Genomic DNA, 20,377 nt, shown 5'->3' on the forward strand with positions numbered 1-20,377 from the left:
CCTAAAGCTCTCCATCAGAATTTCAGAAGCAATTTTTGGCCAAAAAAATCACTACCGCTAGATGGCGCTGATCCAAATGATTATTACTATACTTTACTAATACTAGAGCCATTCAATCATTTATAAACCAGCCGCAACTAATTTGATAAATACAAAATAAAAAGTAAACATTGTTTGCACTATTGGCGGCAAGTTTACAATTTATCTTTCATCCGAAAGTATAAATATATAGGAAGTCAATATTCGTATAAAAAATGCATTGTAAACTTGCCGCAAACAGCACAAACAATGTTATCTTTTTTTTTTGTATTTACTAAATTAGTTGCGGCTGGTTTATAATTGATCAAATGGCTCTACTACAAGTAGTAATAATCATTTGGATCAGCGCCATCTAGCGGTAGTGATTTTTTTGGCCAAAAATTGCTTCTGAAATTCTGATGGAGAGCTTTAGGCAGCTTAGCCCTAGAGCCGTTTAATCACTTATAAACCAGCCGCAACTATTAAAATAGATACAAAATAAATAATTAACGATGTTTGTGCTGTTTGCGGCAAGTTTACAATTTATCTATTACCCGAAAGTGTAAATATAAGAGAGGTCAATATTGGTGTAAAACATACATTGCAAACTTGCCGCAAGTAGCACAAACATCGTTAATTATTTATTTTGTATCTATTTCAAAAGTTGCGGCTGGTTTATAAGTGATTAAACGGCTCTAGGGCTAAGCTGCCTAAAGCTCTCCATCAGAATTTCAGAAGCAATTTTTGGCCAAAAAAATCACTACCGCTAGATGGCGCTGATCAAATGATTATTACTATACTATACTAATACTAGAGCCATTTAATCATTTATAAACCAGCCGCAACTAAATTGATAAATACAAAATAAAAAGTAAACATTGTTTGCACTATTGGCGGCAAGTTTACAATTTATCTTTCATCCGAAAGTATAAATATATAGGAAGTCAATATTCGTATAAAAAATGCATTGTAAACTTGCCGCAAATAGCACAAACATCGTTAATTATTTATTTTGTATCTATTTTAATAGTTGCGGCTGGTTTATAAGTGATTAAACGGCTCTAGGGCTAAGCTGCCTAAAGCTCTCCATCAGAATTTCAGAAGCAATTTTTGGCCAAAAAAATCACTACCGCTAGATGGCGCTGATCCAAATGATTATTACTACTTGTAGTAGAGCCATTTGATCAATTATAAACCAGCCGCAACTAATTTAGTAAATACAAAAAAAAAAGATAACATTGTTTGTGCTGTTTGCGGCAAGTTTACAATGCATTTTTTATACGAATATTGACTTCCTATATATTTATACTTTCGGATGAAAGATAAATTGTAAACTTGCCGCCAATAGTGCAAACAATGTTTACTTTTTATTTTGTATTTATCAAATTAGTTGCGGCTGGTTTATAAATGATTGAATGGCTCTAGTATTAGTAAAGTATAGTAATAATCATTTGGATCAGCGCCATCTAGCGGTAGTGATTTTTTTGGCCAAAAATTGCTTCTGAAATTCTGATGGAGAGCTTTAGGCAGCTTAGCCCTAGAGCCGTTTAATCACTTATAAACCAGCCGCAACTATTGAAATAGATACAAAATAAATAATTAACGATGTTTGTGCTACTTGCGGCAAGTTTGCAATGTATGTTTTACACCAATATTGACCTCCCTTATATTTACACTTTCGGGTAATAGATAAATTGTAAACTTGCCGCAAACAGCACAAACATCGTTAATTATTTATTTTGTATCTATTTCAATAGTTGCGGCTGGTTTATAAGTGATTAAACGGCTCTAGGGCAGGGATGGGTCTCCATCACATTTACATGTAACACATATGTATCACATATGTAATACATATGCAATGCATGTGATACAACCCGTCATGTTGCTGAAGATTTGTTTTACCAGTTAATCGCATTTAGTGCAACTAAGCAATTGATTTTCTGTTAATTAACTTTTGTTATGCTTGATTATTAAAAAAAATTGTCTGTCTTAACAAAAGAATAGAAGCATTTTATTTCGTTTCATACATCTGTGTGTAAGTTAACCTCTGTTACTTTTTTATTCTTCTACAGTTATTTATAAAAGTTTTCATACTAAATTATTACTGGACATTTACTTCATGCACTACTGAGAATGTGTAATGTCATAAAGTTCGTGTTTATCTTTAGGTATCATCATGATCTTTTAGGATTAATCATTTACATGTAGAGCTTGTCAGTATTCAATGAGCAAGTTATTTTTATTAACTGAAATGCTAACAATTGTTTGATAAGTATCAGATTATTATGTTGCATTGAGAACGTTAAGTATTAAATTGTTTAGCCAGAGCTTTGTATATTTTTCTTATGTAGGTAGTTCTTGACTAGTATTTGGTGTTTGTGTTGTGATCTTTGGTGTAAAAGTAAGTCTTAACTGGCTGGCGGCGATTGCGGATTACACCTAGTGCAACAGGCAAACGAGACTAAACGATGAATACTCATTCCACCAGCAGACTATCCATAAATTGATGACGGTTCGGTAGCTTTGGAAGTATAGACTGTAACCAACATATACTTATAAATGCAGTCTGTCAAGTTAATGAGAAATGAGCAGTTCTAGGCACTAATGAGTTGGGAAAATAAAACGGGATGATTAGCTTATTACAAAGCGAGGGTTTGATACAATGATACATTACCCACGTGTATGTGAACCCCTTATTTCATTTAAATATTTTGGTAAAATATGTAGGTTTCATTATATAGTTTTACTACTATTCACTCAGCAACAATTTAAGTACAGCACCATCTATATATATATGCTTCCTTTAAACTAGTGTTGCTGCATCACTTATTAAATAAATATAACGTAAGTGATTGATGTTGTGTTCGAAACATAAAGTATTGAATTTACAGGGCTTTGTATTATTTTGTAGAATATTGAAATTAGTTACATACATGAGGTACTGCACTGATATTTTATAAATACAATACAACACTACATGATGTGAAAATTCTTTCAAGTAGCCTTTGACATACATGAGCAAGTACTAACAATTTATAAATAACTGATCCATCACCATTTGATAATGATCATAATAATAATCAAAATCAGTTTTCAATACAATAGGGCTTATTTCATGCTCACTGACAGGATGATCACAATCTTTTATGATTATGCAGTCTCACCGTAGACACAGAATTTGTGCATGTAGATAATTTTCCTTTTGAAAAAGTATATTTACACCTTCGCTGTTAATTTTGATTATACTTATAAAGTAACTAATAATTTCAGTATAGAATTAATTTTAGTATTTTATATTAAAAATTCAAATTTAAAAATTTTGCTTTCTAAGAATCCAAGAAAAAAATATTTGATTCCCCTGTTCTGGCGTTACTATTCAGATACTGGGACTCATTTTGGTGATCACCCTGTCTACAGCTATCAAGTGAGATCTTAGGTGACTATCTCATGCCAAAAACTCACTTTAGATTTCAGCTGAGATTTCTTCAAAGTATTCGTATTAAAAAAAATTTTTAATTTACAGTAGTAACGGTCACCTTCGTTGGTGTTACCATATAGATGGTACTTCAACAAGCATATTTTAAAAAGAGTTTAATTTCAATTTTTAGAGATCAAATAAATTTTTCAAATTCTTAAGTGAGATCTCATCAGGCGCTTTCTCAGGCAAGTTATCATCGACTGATAGAAAATCTGTTGAAACTAAAAGTTGATGTCCAAAGGGGCATTTTTGAAAATAACTTGTAATCTCACTTGAAAAATATGGGATAAATAGTAAAAAACTTAGATTCTTTGTTTATGTACTGTTAAAAAAAATCAGCTGATTTGTCAGCTAATAATTCAGATAATTTCTGATGCCAAAACTTCAGCTAATTTTTCGACCGTGCGAAAAAGTACGAGTCCCACAAGTGTTAAAAAATACAAGTCCCGATAAAACAAAACGTTTCTTCCTATTATTTAAAATATAAATTCTAGAACATTTTAAATATAATAAGATAAGGCAAAATTTGATATTTTTTGAAATTTTAAGTGGAAAAATTTCTAATTTCTTTTATTGCAATAAAATTACAAGTCCCACCAACGCAAAAAAATACAAGTCCCGATAAAAAAAAAAGATACTTCCTATCATGTAGGCTATGCATTTTGGGACATTTTGAGAGAAATTGGACGAATAAAAATAAAGATTTTTGTCAAATAAGAAATGAACAAATTTTTAGATTTTTTTTTCGCAAAAAAATACCAAGTCCCAATGGTGCAAAAAATACAAGACTCGAGAAAAAAAAAAATCTGTTTTCCGTTATGTAAATTATGCGTTTTAGGGTATTTTAAGTGTAATTAGATTATTAAAACTTGATGTATTTTGAAAATTTTGATTGGAATATTTTCTTGGTTTCTCTTTCGCAAAAAAAAAAAAAAAAAAAAAAAAAAAAAAAAACAAGTACGGATAAAAAAGAAAATTGTTTTCCACATTACGTACATTATGTGTTTTAGAATATTTCAAGTACAATAAGATTAATGCAACTTGATATCATTCGAAAATTTTGATCTTAAAAGTTTCTAGGCTTCTTTTTCGCAAAAAAAATACAAGTCCCAATGACAAAAAAATTTGTTTCTATTATTTAAATTATGAATTTGGAGACATTTTAAGTATAATGAGTTGAGTGAAATTTTATATTGTCTAAAAATAGTAAGTGTTAAATTTTTATAGTTCTTTTCTTGCAGAATAATACTTATCCTGACGGGGGAAAAACACACAAGACCAGATGAAAAAAAAAATCATTATGTAATTTACCCGTTTTGGGAGATCTTAAAAGAAATATGGTGCGTAAAAATAGTAGTTTTCCTACGAGTTTGAAAAGTCTTTGTTTGCGAACCGAGAGGTTTGCAGCCCGAACCGAAGGCGAGGTCCGTAACGAGGTTCGTAAAGGAGACTTTTCGAACGAGTATCGGAAAACTGCTTTTTGGCCCGAGGAAGTATCAGCCTCCCAAAACCACCCGAGGGCGGAAAACAATTTTTTCATATTAACAAATGAAAAAATCTTTAGGTTTTTTTCTCGCAAAAAAATACAAGTCCCAATGGTTCAAAAAATACAAGACCCGAGAAACAAAAATTTGTTTTCTGATTATTTAAATAATGCGTTTGGGATATTTTGAGTATAATAAGATTAGTGGAACTTGATATATTTCGCAAAATTAGATCGTAAATATTTCTAGATTTCTCTGGCCCAAAAAAAAATACAAGTCCTAATAAAAAAATAATTTTTTTTCATCAATTGAATTATTCATTCTAGAACATTTTATGTATAATGAGATAAGTGAAATTTAATATTTTTTAGAAATTGTTAGTGGAAAAATTTTTAAGCTCCTCTCTCGCACAAAAATACAAGTTCTACTGGCGCGGAAAAATACAAGTCCCAAAAAAACCAGATTTTTTTTTCAAAATAACAAGTAGAAAAATTTCTAAATTTTTTACTTATTTAATTTCTCTTTAGATGTCTCGAAACTCATATTTGACATAATGCGAATTACTTTTTTTTTGGACTCGTATTTTTCCGCACTTAAGGAAGTTGTATTTATTGCGAGTTAAGAACTTGAAATTTTTCCACTCACAATTTTCAGAAAATATTAAACTTAACTCATTAAAATTACAATGTCTTGGATTTCATAATTTCAATAATCGAAAGAAAAATTGTTTTTTTATTAGATCTTGTATTATTTGCACCATTAGGACTTGTTTTTTTTTGCGAGAAAAAAATCTAACAATCTTTTCATTTCTTATCATGAAAAAATCAGGTTTTTTACTTATCTACTTTCTTTTAAAATGTCCCAAAACTCATAAATTACATAATGAAAAAAATTTTTTTTTTATTATGTCTTACATGTTATCGTACCGTTGGGATTGGTATTATTCTGCAAGAAAAGAACTACAAAATTTGTACACTTACAATTTGTAGAAAATATTAAATTTCACTCAACTCATTCTACTTAATATGTCTTCAAATTCATAATTTACATAATACAAACAATTTTTTTTTTCATTGGGATCTGTATTTTTATGCGAAAAAGAAACCTAGAAATTTTTAAGATCAAAATTTTTGAATGATATCAAGTTTTAATAATGTCATTGTACTTGAAATATCCTACAACACATAATGTAAGTAATGTAAAACAAAAATTTTTTTTATCCGTATAAGTTACATGACGGGAAACCAATTTTTTTTTTCTCGAGTCTTGTATTATTCACACCATTAGGACTTGGTATTTTTTTGCGAGAAAAAAAACTAAAAATTTGTTCATTTGTTATTTTGAAAATATCTCTATTTTTATTCGCCTAATTCCTCTCAAAATGTCCCAAAATGCATAGCCTACATGATGGGAAGTTTTTTTTTGCTATCGGGACTTGTATTTTTTCGCGCTGGTGGGACTTGTAATTCTATTGCGATAAAAGAAATTAGAAATTCTTCCACTTTCAAAAAAATATCGAATTTTACTTCATCTCATTAAACTTAAAATTTCCTAGAATTAATAATGTAAATAATGAAAGAAAATGTTTTTTTTTTGAAGTTATACTTCTATAGGCGCGTTATGCGAGGGGGTAAATCAACGATTTGAGATTGGTGACCTTGAGAAAAAGTGTGACGGAAGTGGATTTTGCTTGATGTTTCCCCCTTTGCCTCTCCCCTCATGACGTACTTCCAGTTTCCTTCGCACCGCACAACACTATAACACTGCCACACCACACCACTCACAGCGCCATACACATTTTTAATTTTCCTAAATTTAAATTTTTTTCAATTTCTTTTAACCAATTTCTAAAAAAAACCGACTTTCTGCACGCAGCCAAGCATCTTACCAACTCTGCTACGAGCGCTCCCGATATGATATATCATGGTTTGTAATACTTATACTGTGGTTTGAAACTTACTTTCATTATACTATTTTATTACAGTTAATTTATTAATTTGGTTTGATAATAAATTACATTAATAAATAAATAATTTATTGAATAAACTAATTTATTTAGCTTAACGTTTTTTTCGAAAACTTAAATATTAGTATATTTTTGCAGAGCAGCTTTCCTATGTATTAATAAGTAATTTATTATTTATTACTTTTAAAATAAATAAATAATTATTAGTACAATTTTTCATCATTTAAAAATTTTCAAAAATTTTTCAAAATTTTTTCTTAGATTAAAGAAACACATACATTGATTTTTTTGCCTTTTGTTCTTTCATAATTTTTCTATTCGTGATTGAGGTGATTTTTTGGTTAGAGGACGTGCATCACTGTTACCGGGGAAAAAGTTCAGAGAGGTAAAGAGGAGCGCGAACATATGCAGCAAAGTTGAAAATTGTTTTTCTTATGTGGATATATTCGCATAAATGCTTTTATGCATACTTGATCCTCTCTTTCTAAATTTATTTCCAAATCAACTTGTGGATCTGTTTGAAAATTTAATAGGTTTATCTGAACATAATATTTCGTATACCAACAAAATTGGGAGATTTCTAAAGATCATATAAATACAATTTTACGTGGCTTTCCAAAAGGTCACATGATAAATTGCGATTTTTTTTTAATTAAACATATAAAAAAGGGTACAGTTATAATATCTGCAATTTTTTAAAAGTATTTCTTAAACTATTTTAAAAATATGTTTTATTTGAATGCCTATCTAAAAAATCTATGTGTGATGAACATCGTGAAGGGACATTCACTGGCATGTAACATTACCTTACTTAAGAAAGCGGTACTGCAGGATGATTTGTATTAAGTTTTTTTAGATACAATTATAATATGGGTATTAAATATGGACTACGAATAAGTTGTGAGCGTATGTGACAGATGTGACCGATACGTTAGAAATGTAATCAGTGTAGGCGGTAGGAAAAGTTTCATATAAGGTATTTTTATACTCATAATTATATTGTTTGCCGTATACTTTTATAGAAGTATAACTTCATACTTGGGTATTTTTTTATCGGGATTTTTTCACGATTGTGGGACTCGTATTTTTTCGCACGGTCGAAAAATTAGCTGACGTTTTGGCATCAGAGATCATCTGACTTATCAGCTGACAAATCAGCTGATTTTTTTTAGCAGTGTATATTCGTTATATACGCAAGTGGTATATATAGCACGAATTTCTAGATTAGAAGCGTGGACCTCTACTGCTTTTCTATCCTTTTTCTATACCTATACGTATGAATTTGGTAGACATTTTTATTACATATTTCGTGATTTTGATCGTCAATACGTATTTTCTTTAGTAGTATCATATTCTAGGTACAAAAATGTACATCCCATACTTTTTTAATGCGCATTTTTATATTTATATTTGCTTGTGACATATTTCATTATGCCATTTAGGAACTCTTTACGTATGATCTGTGCTAAATGTACGATTCCAAAACTAATATTACATTGAAACTCTGTCGTCAACGCACAATTTTTTTTATGCTAACTTAAACACGAAGGTTTCGTTTATACTATATCTGTGACCTCCCGGACAAACCGATTAACTCCATTTTTTTCAAAATTAAGTCAAGACCGAAAATCATACTCTTTTTGAATGTACTTCCGTCCAAACAAACTTTTGAAATGATTCGAGTTACCAATTTCACGTCCGGCACAATACCTAAGCAATTAAGTGCCATTTTCCCGGCCCAACCGATTAAGTGATTCTTGTCTAGGCCCAATCGAATAAGTAATATAAAAAAATTAATGATTTTAAGGTGCAGATATCATGGAAGAATATTGTGTTCAGTAATTTTCACTCTTAGAAAAGATATGATGTAAATATGTGGCTTTTACAAATAATTAATCGAAGTCCTCGTATACGTATACGTATTAATACTACGAATACGGTATATGCGACTCGCGTCACACTTGGGCTGTTAGGTATAACAGAGAGAAACTAAGTAGTAGCAAGACGTCAAATTTTCACTGCAATATATAAGGATAAGGGTAATGCATTATTGGACTCCAATAGCAGGATAGCCACATATTTGTAAACTTTTAATACAGTGGCATAAAATATGGGCGCTAATGTCGGAACCATGCCGTAGAAAAGCCTACTCCTCTCACAGAAGCCACAATTCGTCATCTAACGTGAATTCAGCGTTGGGTGAAGAGGATTCCCGCAGTGAAAATGACGGTCAGTAACATAAAAGTTACTGTCACTAACATACCAATCTATAGAGTGTTGGAGAAGCGAATAGGCAGAGAAGAAGGGGGCATTCCAGAGGTTCTCACCAGTGCTCCCAAATGTGACTGGCAAACATGTGAGAAATAACACAAGCACCAATCCCCACACAACCCGGTGCGCTTACTGGTCCCTTTATTTTTTTAATATAAATATAATAATAAGACAAGTGAAAATCCCCACACAACCCGGTGCGCTTACTGGCCGCTTTGTTTATTTAAAATAAAGTGAATAAAACAAGCGCCAATCCCCACACAACCCGGTGCGCTTACTGGTCCCTTTATTTATTTAAAATAAAGTGAATAAAACAAGCGCCAATCCCTACACAACCCGGAGCACTTACTGGCCGCTTTGTTTATTAATTAAATAAATAAAATACCACAAGCACCAATCCCCACACAACCCGGTGCGCTTACTGGTCCCTTTATTTATTTAAAATAAAGTGAATAAAACAAGCGCCAATCCCCACACAACCCGGTCCGCTTAATGGTCCCTTTATTTTTTTAATATAAATATAATAATAAGACAAGTGAAAATCCCCACACAACCCGGTGCGCTTACTGGCCGCTTTGTTTATTAATTAAATAAATAAAATACCACAAGCACCAATCCCCACACAACCCGGTGCGCTTACTGGTCCCTTTATTTATTTAAAATAAAGTGAATAAAACAAGCGCCAATCCCCACACAACCCGGTGCGCTTACTGGTCCCTTTATTTATTTAAAATAAAGTTAATAAAACAAGCACCAATCCCCACACAACCCGGTGCGCTTACTGGTCCCTTTATTTATTTAAAATAAAGTGAATAAGACAAGCGCCAATCCCCACACAACCCAAAACGCTTACTAATCCCTTTATTTATTTAAAATAAAGTAAATAAAACAAGCGCCAATTCCCACACAACCCGGTGCGCTTACTGGTCCCTTTGTTTTTTTTAAATGAATATAATGATAAGACAAGTGAAAATCCCCACACAACCCAGTGCGCTTACTGGTCGCATACTTATTTTACAATAAATATAGTAATAAGGCAAGCGACAATCACTACATAAGCTGGGGCGCTTACTAGTAGCAATAATTATCATTAAAAAGCATTAAATAATCATTCAAGCGCAACCAGTGGTGACCAGTGAGTATCCTGGATAGTCAGGTGATAAGCACTCGCGTTGTTACTTAATAAATTTTATTAATTATTACAGGGACCAGAAAGCACTCTGGGTTGTGTGGGGATTAGCGCTTGTATTATCATTATATTCATTTAAAAAAAATAAAGGGACCAGTAAGCGCACCGGGTTGTGTGGGGATTGGCGCTTGTCTTATTCACTTGATTTTAAATAAATAAAGGGACCAGTAAGCGCACCGGGTTGTGTGGGGATTTTCACTTGTCTTATTATTATATTTATATTAAAAAAATAAAGGGACCAGTAAGCGCACCGGGTTGTGTGGGGATTGGCGCTTGTTTTATTCACTTTATTTTAAATAAATAAAGGGACCAGTAAGCGCACCGGGTTGTGTGGGGATTGGCGCTTGTTTTATTCACTTTATTTTAAATAAACAAAGCGGCCAGTAAGCGCACCGGGTTGTGTGGGGATTTTCACTTGTCTTATTATTATATTTATATTAAAAAAATAAAGGGACCAGTAAGCGCACCGGGTTGTGTGGGGATTGGCGCTTGTGATATTTTATTTATTTAATTAATAAACAAAGCGGCCAGTAAGCGCACCGGGTTGTGTGGGGATTGGCGCTTGTTTTATTCACTTTATTTTAAATAAATAAAGGGACCAGTAAGCGCACCGGGTTGTGTGGGGATTGGCGCTTGTTTTATTCACTTTATTTTAAATAAATAAAGGGACCAGTAAGCGCACCGGGTTGTGTGGGGATTGGCGCTTGTTTTATCCACTTTATTTTAAATAAATAAAGGGACCAGTAAGCGCACCGGGTTGTGTGGGGATTGGCGCTTGTCTTATTCACTTGATTTTAAATAAATAAAGGGACCAGTAAGCGCACCGGGTTGTGTGGGGATTTTCACTTGTCTTATTATTATATTTATATTAAAAAAATAAAGGGACCAGTAAGCGCACCGGGTTGTGTGGGGATTGGCGCTTGTCTTATTCACTTGATTTTAAATAAATAAAGGGACCAGTAAGCGCACCGGGTTGTGTGGGGATTGGCGCTTGTGGTATTTTATTTATTTAATTAATAAACAAAGCGGCCAGTAAGCGCACCGGGTTGTGTGGGGATTTTCACTTGTCTTATTATTATATTTATATTAAAAAAATAAAGGGACCAGTAAGCGCACCGGGTTGTGTGGGGATTGGTGCTTGTGTTATTTCTCACATGTTTGCCAGTCACATTTGGGAGCACTGGTGAGAACCTCTGGAATGCCCCCTTCTTCTCTGCCTATTCGCTTCTCCAACACTCTATAGATTGGTATGTTAGTGACAGTAACTTTTATGTTACTGACCGTCATTTTCACTGCGGGAATCCTCTTCACCCAACGCTGCGTGAATTAACTTTGGCGATCGACGCTCCAGATTATTTAAAATCCCTGAAATTCCAGTCCAAGCCTTGTTTCCGATGAAAAGTAACCTGATTGAAATGTTTCAATGTTATTTTAAACGAGAGAAAACGAATCGTGCTACTTTTCGTCAAAGCCCTCCTTTTGTCGATAGAACTGTACGAAGTAGTACAGTGTACTATGTTTGAGTAATTAAAATCTACTACTTGATAACAACTAATTAGTAAGCAGACATGGCATATATTCTCGTTGTTAAATACGTCTTTTTGTGGAATATTCATAAATTTAAATAATCGAATAAGTTCTATGTTCCCGGCCTAACCGATAAACTCCATAAGTGACTCGTAGTAATGAAGTTGATTACATTTTTCGATCACTTATGTAAAATTATAAAGTCTTGTCTTAATACCTAACGTTAGGCACAGCAAAAAACGTCAGTTTAAGTAGTGCGCTTCGTGCATTATGAGGTTATCATTTTTTTCTGCTCAAACGAAAATATATCCGAGATTTTTTATACAAACTGTAAGAAACTTCATATCTACAATAATTTTGGTAATGAATAATAAACGATTCTGTGAGTTCTAGCAAGTTAAACACAAACGTTTTCTGCGCACGGCTTATGCCACCGCTAAATACGGTACCTGACGCATTATCCACCTTAAAGTTATATTTTGTCTATTGAATGATTTTTAATACATTTACATTTTCCAGCTTTGTTAATGTACTCTTTATTTCATTTTTAAGAGTATAACTCTTTATAAACAAAATTTTAAACTTTGAAATGCTCTCATACATAATTTCCCAGGTAAATTTTGAGCGGATATCGCACCATAGACATAGCAATAACATATAGCTGATCCTGATTAAAGACATCTCTTCGTAAATTAACAACAAGTTCATGAAATGTTTGACCTTGTAACTTTCTGACCATGAAAACGCTAGACCAATAACTAAAAAGATAGTTTAACAGGGAATTGCCTTCTTTTATAACTTCAAGGATACTCGTTTTTACAGTATAATGGAATACGATTTAAAAATACAATATCATTCGCTTTATCACCTGTCAAAATTTGACATTTCAATAAATGATAAGAAAAATCTGTAACTCTTAACCACGTATCGTTGCATAAGCCTTCTTTGATACTAATATTTTGAATTAACATTACTATACAGTTTGTTCTGATAAACATTCACAGTCCCAGCAGCTCCAGCCACCTCTTCTCCCCTCGAAGTCCATCTTTCCTTGCCCACTTCCCCCACTTTCTGACTGACTGTTCCGAAGACACGATTGGAGGGGTCGAGGAATGTACCAACAAAAGAAAAACAAATATTACTAGTTGATTTGTAAATTTACTACACGACTTGTAATACCGAAGTAAAGTAAGAAGAGCAAAAGTTTTGATTTATATCATTGATAACATTGATGCTGCTTTGTTTAGAAGACTCAAATATCGCAATACGCACCCTATTTCCTTTATTCTTTTGACTCATCCGTTCATTGTCCAAATAATATAGTCCTGTGTGATTATATTTTACTAAACTAAACTACAAATTCGACAAACGATTCGATAATGATTTCACAGCAATCACTTCAAACTTACTATTACCGTAACGTAACATTACTAGACTGCTAGTTAAATATGTACCAACCTCGTTTGTAATTTAACTACATTTATTGTTGGACAAGAAATGCGACCCATATTCATTACAGTACAATTACAAGAAGCTATGTAGATTTTAATAAATTTTTGTAGTGTTACAATAATTCTTACGGTGAATATACAAAAAAAAAGCCTACAAGCCGCTAATAACTTTACAAAAACAATTTTTACTGTGTACGTGTGGATATAACCGTCAGCAGCCGACTATAGTCGTTCATTACTGCTGCTTCCTGACGTCTGTGTGTCTCACTCACTCTCGCTAGCAGATCTCAAAAAACTGTTTATTAATTTTTATCTTAAAATTTTCAGTGTGACCAAATGAAGGTACCAAATCGATAGGAAACTTTCCACTCTACACGCCATTCAGTTTTACTCTATCTATTAGCGTTTACGAGAAATTCGCAAAATGAATTTTTAAACGCTATATTACGGAGTTTGGCAAAGAATCTACTATGTTTTTTACTACTTTTCCCGTAATACACGAGCGTGATTGCTTATAATATCAAACATGTTCTGTAGGACATCAACTTTAAGTTTTAGCGGATTTTCTATCGGTCTAATTAAATGAGGTATCATCTGAGAATTCAAAAAATTTAATTCATTTTTAAAAATTCATATAAAATACTTTTAAAGATTTGTTTTCCGATGTACTATCAAAATGGTATCATCAACGGGGCAGCTTTTAATACTGTTAAATTAATTGTAAATTTTTTTTTTTTAAAAAAGAATACTTTTTAAGAAATCTCAGCTGAAATCTTAGGTGAATTTTTGGCATGAGATAGTCACCTCAGATCTCAGGTGAGATCTCACCTTATGGTCGTGGACTGGGTAGCATTCGTAAGAAAATATTTTTCAACAATTCTTTCTAAAAATGTCTCGTTCGGCACGTGACACAGCATTATTAAGCAGCAGACGAAGCTTTTTTATTTACATGCATTAAGTATAGACCGATTGATTATTTATTCAGGTTTTCATTATCTTTTAAAATTGTTCGGTAATTCACATTTTTCGAAATGCTAATTTATTCAGTAAAGAATAAGCTTTCTCATATTAGATTTTCATACTTGTGTTAGTCTTTTAAGTGTTTTTTTTTTTTTTTCCTTTCCACAAATACAGGAAAAACCAGATTTTCATAACTTGTATTGTGATGTCAAACTTTATCGCTTTATGAGTCTGAAGTTCCGAGCGCTCGCCCATTGCATTTTTTTAAATGAAAAAAAAAAAATTTTTTTGTCCCAACACCTCTAATAAAATTTTAATGACGTCTAAATAAGTTATGATTGACGGTAATATTAAAAACAATAAGAGTATCTAATTTCTACGTCAAAAAACTGATTTTTAATAGAAATATGGATTCGTAAGAAAATTTTTGTACTTTTTTATTTATAAAATAAATCTATGATCCCTCACCCACCCAGTTTTTGTTCTTATTTAGTTTATAAGCAAACTTACAAGATACATAATTTTGAAGCCACTTAAATTTAAGGACAATATATGACATACTCACAACTACCGATTTTGTGCAACTGACAATCACTTTCTATTGATGAACAGCGCTGTAACTCAGTTATTCGGGCTCATATCATTTTAATATTTCCTAACATCACTATTTGTTAACTATAACAACAATAAAATATACTAAAACAATAATAAGCTGTAAGGAAAATTTTTTCTGAGCTCGAAAATGCCGATTTTTGGATCGAGTAATAAAAAATTTTCTTACGTTTTCGTTTTGAAATTGAAATTTATGATTTCTTACCTGCCCAATTTTTTTTTTTATGTAGTTTATAAGCAAACTTAAAAGATATATAATTTTAAAACCCCTTAAATTCTTGTATTCTTTTTATTAAGTTCTGAAAACATTAAAAAGGGAAAATTCACAAAACGTTGAATGTTATTCATGTGTAAACTCTTCAAAATAGTACCGTAATTGAAAATTTAATCATGAAAGTATACCATTAATAAATATGAGTAATAAAAAATTGATACTCCCAAGTTATTCTTTGATATTAGGTTGCTAAATTGACCATGTAGCGGAAAGCTTGACCCTCTTGACTGAAAAAATAGTACATTACGCAACTAGGAGCCCGCGGACAGAAAAGCACTTTGCGCCCGCAGGGCGGAATGGTAGTTTTCCTACGAGTTTGAAAAGTCTCTGTTTGCGAATTGAGAGGTTTGCGGCCCGAGCCGAAGGCGAGGGACGTAACGAGGTTCGTAAAGGAGACTTTTCGAACGAGTTCTGGAAAACTGCTTTTTCGCCCGAGGAAGTACCAGCCTCCCAAAACCACCCGAGGGCGGAAAAGGTACTTTTCTGCCCTAGGGCCTAAAGTAGTAGAAGGGCGCAAAGTTCACCCAAGGGTGCAAAGGATTGCGCTCGAGTGGCGTATATAGTTTTTCTCCTTAACGGTGCAAAATGAGCTTTACTTAAAGCATGCGAAACTTGAACTATAATATATGATACTTATATGTATGATTTTCTTTTAGTACTTTAATTGAGAAAAATTGAAAGTTGTGATTGATGCATACTAGTGGTAAAAATTAATGGGAATAAGTACCAGTCGATCACACTATTATGTGACACGAGTTTGATCATATGGTACGAGTTACGGGCATCGACATGAAGTACGATTTAATCACATGAGTACGGAAAAATGTCCGCACGAGTTACATATAAAATTTGTCGTAATATGTGCGACAAAAATTGGTATAAATTGTGAAGTATTCAATTAAAAGAATACGTTGAAGGCTTGCGTACCTACTTTGTATTATTCACATATATACGAGCTATACTTCGTAAGTTATGAAAGTAATGAACTTTTTTTCATTATTTAAAGTTGCATGAACTCACATTGAGGTGGTAAATGTACGATTCGCAAAAAGGTTGTGCGGGGTCCAGGACTGCAAAACAAATGAAGTGGTCGTTCGAAAAAAAAAAAAAATTTCCCATTTTTTAAAAACCATCAAAAAAATAAAATTTACCAAAATTAAAAAAATTTTTTTTGAAAATTAATTGGATAGTTTGAATTATATGACTTTATACAATTATTATTTTGCTTTAAATAACTTAAACTGTTAAATTAATTTTTTTTTCAATTTTCATAAATCCTTTGTGACACACGTAAAAATAATATATTTTCCATACATATCATTAAATTAATGTGGGAATTTCGATTTTACGCACATAAATAATATGGAAAACACCTATTAGCTATACAGTGTTAGGAAAAAAGCTATTGACGCTCATTTTATTCATTTTACTTTTTTTTACATCACAAAAAATTAAACTTTTGTGCTCAAAAAATTGTGACTACTTTGCGCCCGGAGGGCAGAAAAGTACTTTGCGCCCTAGAGCAGAAAAGTTCCACTTTGGGCCCTCACTTTGCGCCCGATAGGGAGAAACATATATATACATAAACCAAAACATAATATGGAACCTTAGTAACAAAAGATCATACGATTACTTTAATGCTAAAATAAATAGCGATTTTAAACAAATTTAATTGTTCTGAAAGGTAAAAAATATTCTAAGAATTCTAGTTTAAATATTACTCACAAACCATGTATTATTTGTATGCTGTAAGTGGCCGGTAAAACTACGTATATGAAGATAATAGTAGTTTTCCTACGAGTTTGAAAAGTCTTTGTTTGCGAACCGAGAGGTTTGCAGCCCGAACCGAAGGCGAGGTCCGTAACGAGGTTCCTAAAGGAGACTTTTCGAACGAGTATCGGAAAACTGCTTTTTTGCCCGAGGAAGTACCAGCCTCCCAAAACCACCCGAGGGCGGAAAAATAGCACAAGAATACAATTGTAGATGAGAAAACAAACAAATTCCCAAGTATAATTTAAAAATCAACATGTCGGAAATAAAAAATATTGGTCAATTGCACTTTGTATAGTTCAGGTGATCCAAATTGTTGTTATAAATAATAAAAGAATGAATAAAAATTAAAAAAGAAATCTAGATCTTATTACAACAGTAACAGTACTATTTATTTAATAAAACCTGTTGTGGGTAACGAAAAATTACTATTGCAACTCTATCATGAATTTCCGAATCTTAATAAGTTCTTGAATGACTTTGTATTATGATTTTCTACTTCAAAAAAAAATTATGTAAATAAAAATAATAAAACATATCTTTCAAAATATCAATAGGTACATACAAAATTGTTCCTGTGGTTCGATCTGAAAAACAGTATTTCTAAGCTTAAGATTATTTTTCCTTTGCGTACATCTTAAATGTAGTAAAGTATACTGTTCACATACTATACCAGTAAATATATTCAAACAAAATATATGTGAATGTAAATCTCATTACCTGAACAATAGTGCTGTACATCAAATAGATCTGATTGTCAGCGACGGAAAATCGATGGGTGCCACTGTATCATATAACTTCCTTAACCTAGAAGGTTCTCCAAATTATATTAACACTAAGTTTGCTCATAAGCTGCATAAAAACAAAGAATTAGCAGATAAGATAAAATACATCATTATTTATAGATAAAACCGTAAAAAAAGTTTACTTTATTTAGATTTGCAAATCAGCGCAAATGAGTTCAGAAAAAAATTTTCTTAAAACCTTTCATAATTATAGTGGAGGTTATTGTTGCAATAGTTTAACAGTTATTGTTTAAAAAAAAAATAATAAGAATGTAAAACATTTTACCAGAGTCAGAGCACTATACATCGGATAGAACTGAGTGTCCGCGACGAAAAATCGGTAGTTAGAGCCGTGTCGTACATTTTGCAGACAATGAATATAGGAATGTAAATACCTTTTAACTGCCTTACAGCGCTGTTAATCGAATAAAACTGATTGTCAGTTACAAAAAGTCGATAGTTGTGAGTATGTGATATACTTTCCTTGAATTATAAGGCTTTCAAAATTGTAAATCTTGTTAGTATACTTATAAACTACATAAAAATAAATACTAGGCGGGTAACGAATCATATATTTAAAATTGTTTAAAATATTATTTGCATTTTCAAAGACTAATGAGTTAAAAAACAATAAAAATTATTGATTGATATCAACTTATAATGTATTTTATTTTAATAATGCCTTTTTCAGTTGCATTTAAATATTTGTCGATCTCCAGAAAATTTTCATTCAAAATCATATGTAAGATGAAGAAGGAGGGTCTATGAAATCTTATGTATGTGTCCTTACATGGACGTAGGGGGGGGGGTAGAAATAATAAAAATCATCCTTACGTAATTAAAAAACGGCCCCTTACTGCCATTGGTCCCTTACCAATGTCATTGCATATCACTCTCTCAGAAGAGAACACTCTTTTTCTCTCTTTTCGTACTACTCTTCACCTTATTATTCTGTTGTGTAATAATATTAATACATCGACTTCTTTATTTCATATAGAAGTCATGGTGACTGTCAATCCATTGGTAAAGTGGACCCATTTTGTTAAGTTAAGAAACGAAAAAACAAATATGGTGGAAGCTGCTATGTGTGAAATCTGCAAGCAAATTTTTCGAGTATTCAATAGCCAAATATTTCATGACCACAGGTATTTTCATTCATATTTTCTCACTTTTTACAACTAGTATTTTTAAACGAATACGTAAAGAAAAATTTATATCTTTTCAGACAATCATGTAGTAATATTTTGCCTGTGACAACTCCATATGCAACAATGCAAAAAAAAAGCAAACGTCCAGATGAGCACGTAAGAATCATTAGAATTATCGAAACTTACACATTAGCGTAAACTTTTTAAGGATCTTGTCATGTTTATGTACATCATAAAAAACTAATCTTAGCTTGAAGTTATGGTAGATTAGAGTATTCTGAACCTGCACATGTTTTGGGAATTCCTTTTATACTTGAAAAAAAAATAATAAACAATGATAAGCAGTTTAACACACTGGTCATACGTAGCAGCGGTAAAAACAATCTTATGAAACTTGTTTGAAATATCAAAATTAGATGCATTTTTGATAAAGTACAATCATATAATATATTAGATAATTAGGCCCTTAGAATTGTAACTCATGTTATAATGATTCTTTTTTGAATATTTGTAGAAATAAAACGAAATGATATATTTCAGGTTAACTTTTCAATGTCATATCTTTAAAAAAGCCACGGTAAGAACGAAGTTCTTTAAACACAATTTATCAGGTAACAAGGGGGTTGCAAGACCCATAGGAAGAACGAAGCTCTATAAGAAAAAAAAAAAAAAAAATTAGTTCAGTACTCACGATGGTTGAACTTTGTGAGTACTGTATTTATTCACGACGTTCTCACGAAGTTCAACCATCGTGAGTACTGAACTAATTTTTTTTTTTTTTTTTTTTTTTTTTTTTTTATAGAGCTTCGTTCTTCCTATGGGTCTTGCGACCCCCTTGTTACCTGAGAAATTGTGTTTAAAGAACTTCGTTCTTAGCGTGGGTCCCATGACCCATTTATACCCTGATTTGTTTCTTTTAATTTTTTGAATTTTTTTTTGTAATTTCCTTTATTTCGTTTCTTTTTTTATTTCATTTTTTTTTTTTTTCATTTCATTGTATTTTTTCATGTCTTTTTTGATTTCATAAAAAAATGTTTTTGTTCATTTTTTATTTCATTACTTTTTTTCTTTTTTTCTTTAATTTTTTGTTTTTCGAAAACTAAAATATTAGTATATTTATGCAGAACAGCTTTCCTATGTATTAATAAATAATTTATTATTTATTACTTTTAAAACTAATAACTTATTGTTAATTCAATTTTTCATCATTTAAAAACTTTCAAAAATTTGTCAAACATTTTTCTTGGATTATATAAACACATAAAATGATTTTTTTGCATTTTGTTTCTTTATCCCCACCAGTGAAGCTCATCCATAACTACTTTTGCTATACGAATGAGTACACATAGATAGTAAAGAAAAAGTTGGTCACCACTGGCATACACACATTGAATTCTACATTTCTATGTACACTCACACACTCATACTTTTTTTCCTTTTTTAT

This window comes from Copidosoma floridanum, unplaced genomic scaffold (assembly GCF_036245765.1).
Source record: "Copidosoma floridanum isolate Cflo_tuat_1 unplaced genomic scaffold, Cflo_Japanese_pri ptg000029l, whole genome shotgun sequence".
NCBI lineage: Eukaryota > Metazoa > Arthropoda > Insecta > Hymenoptera > Encyrtidae > Copidosoma > Copidosoma floridanum.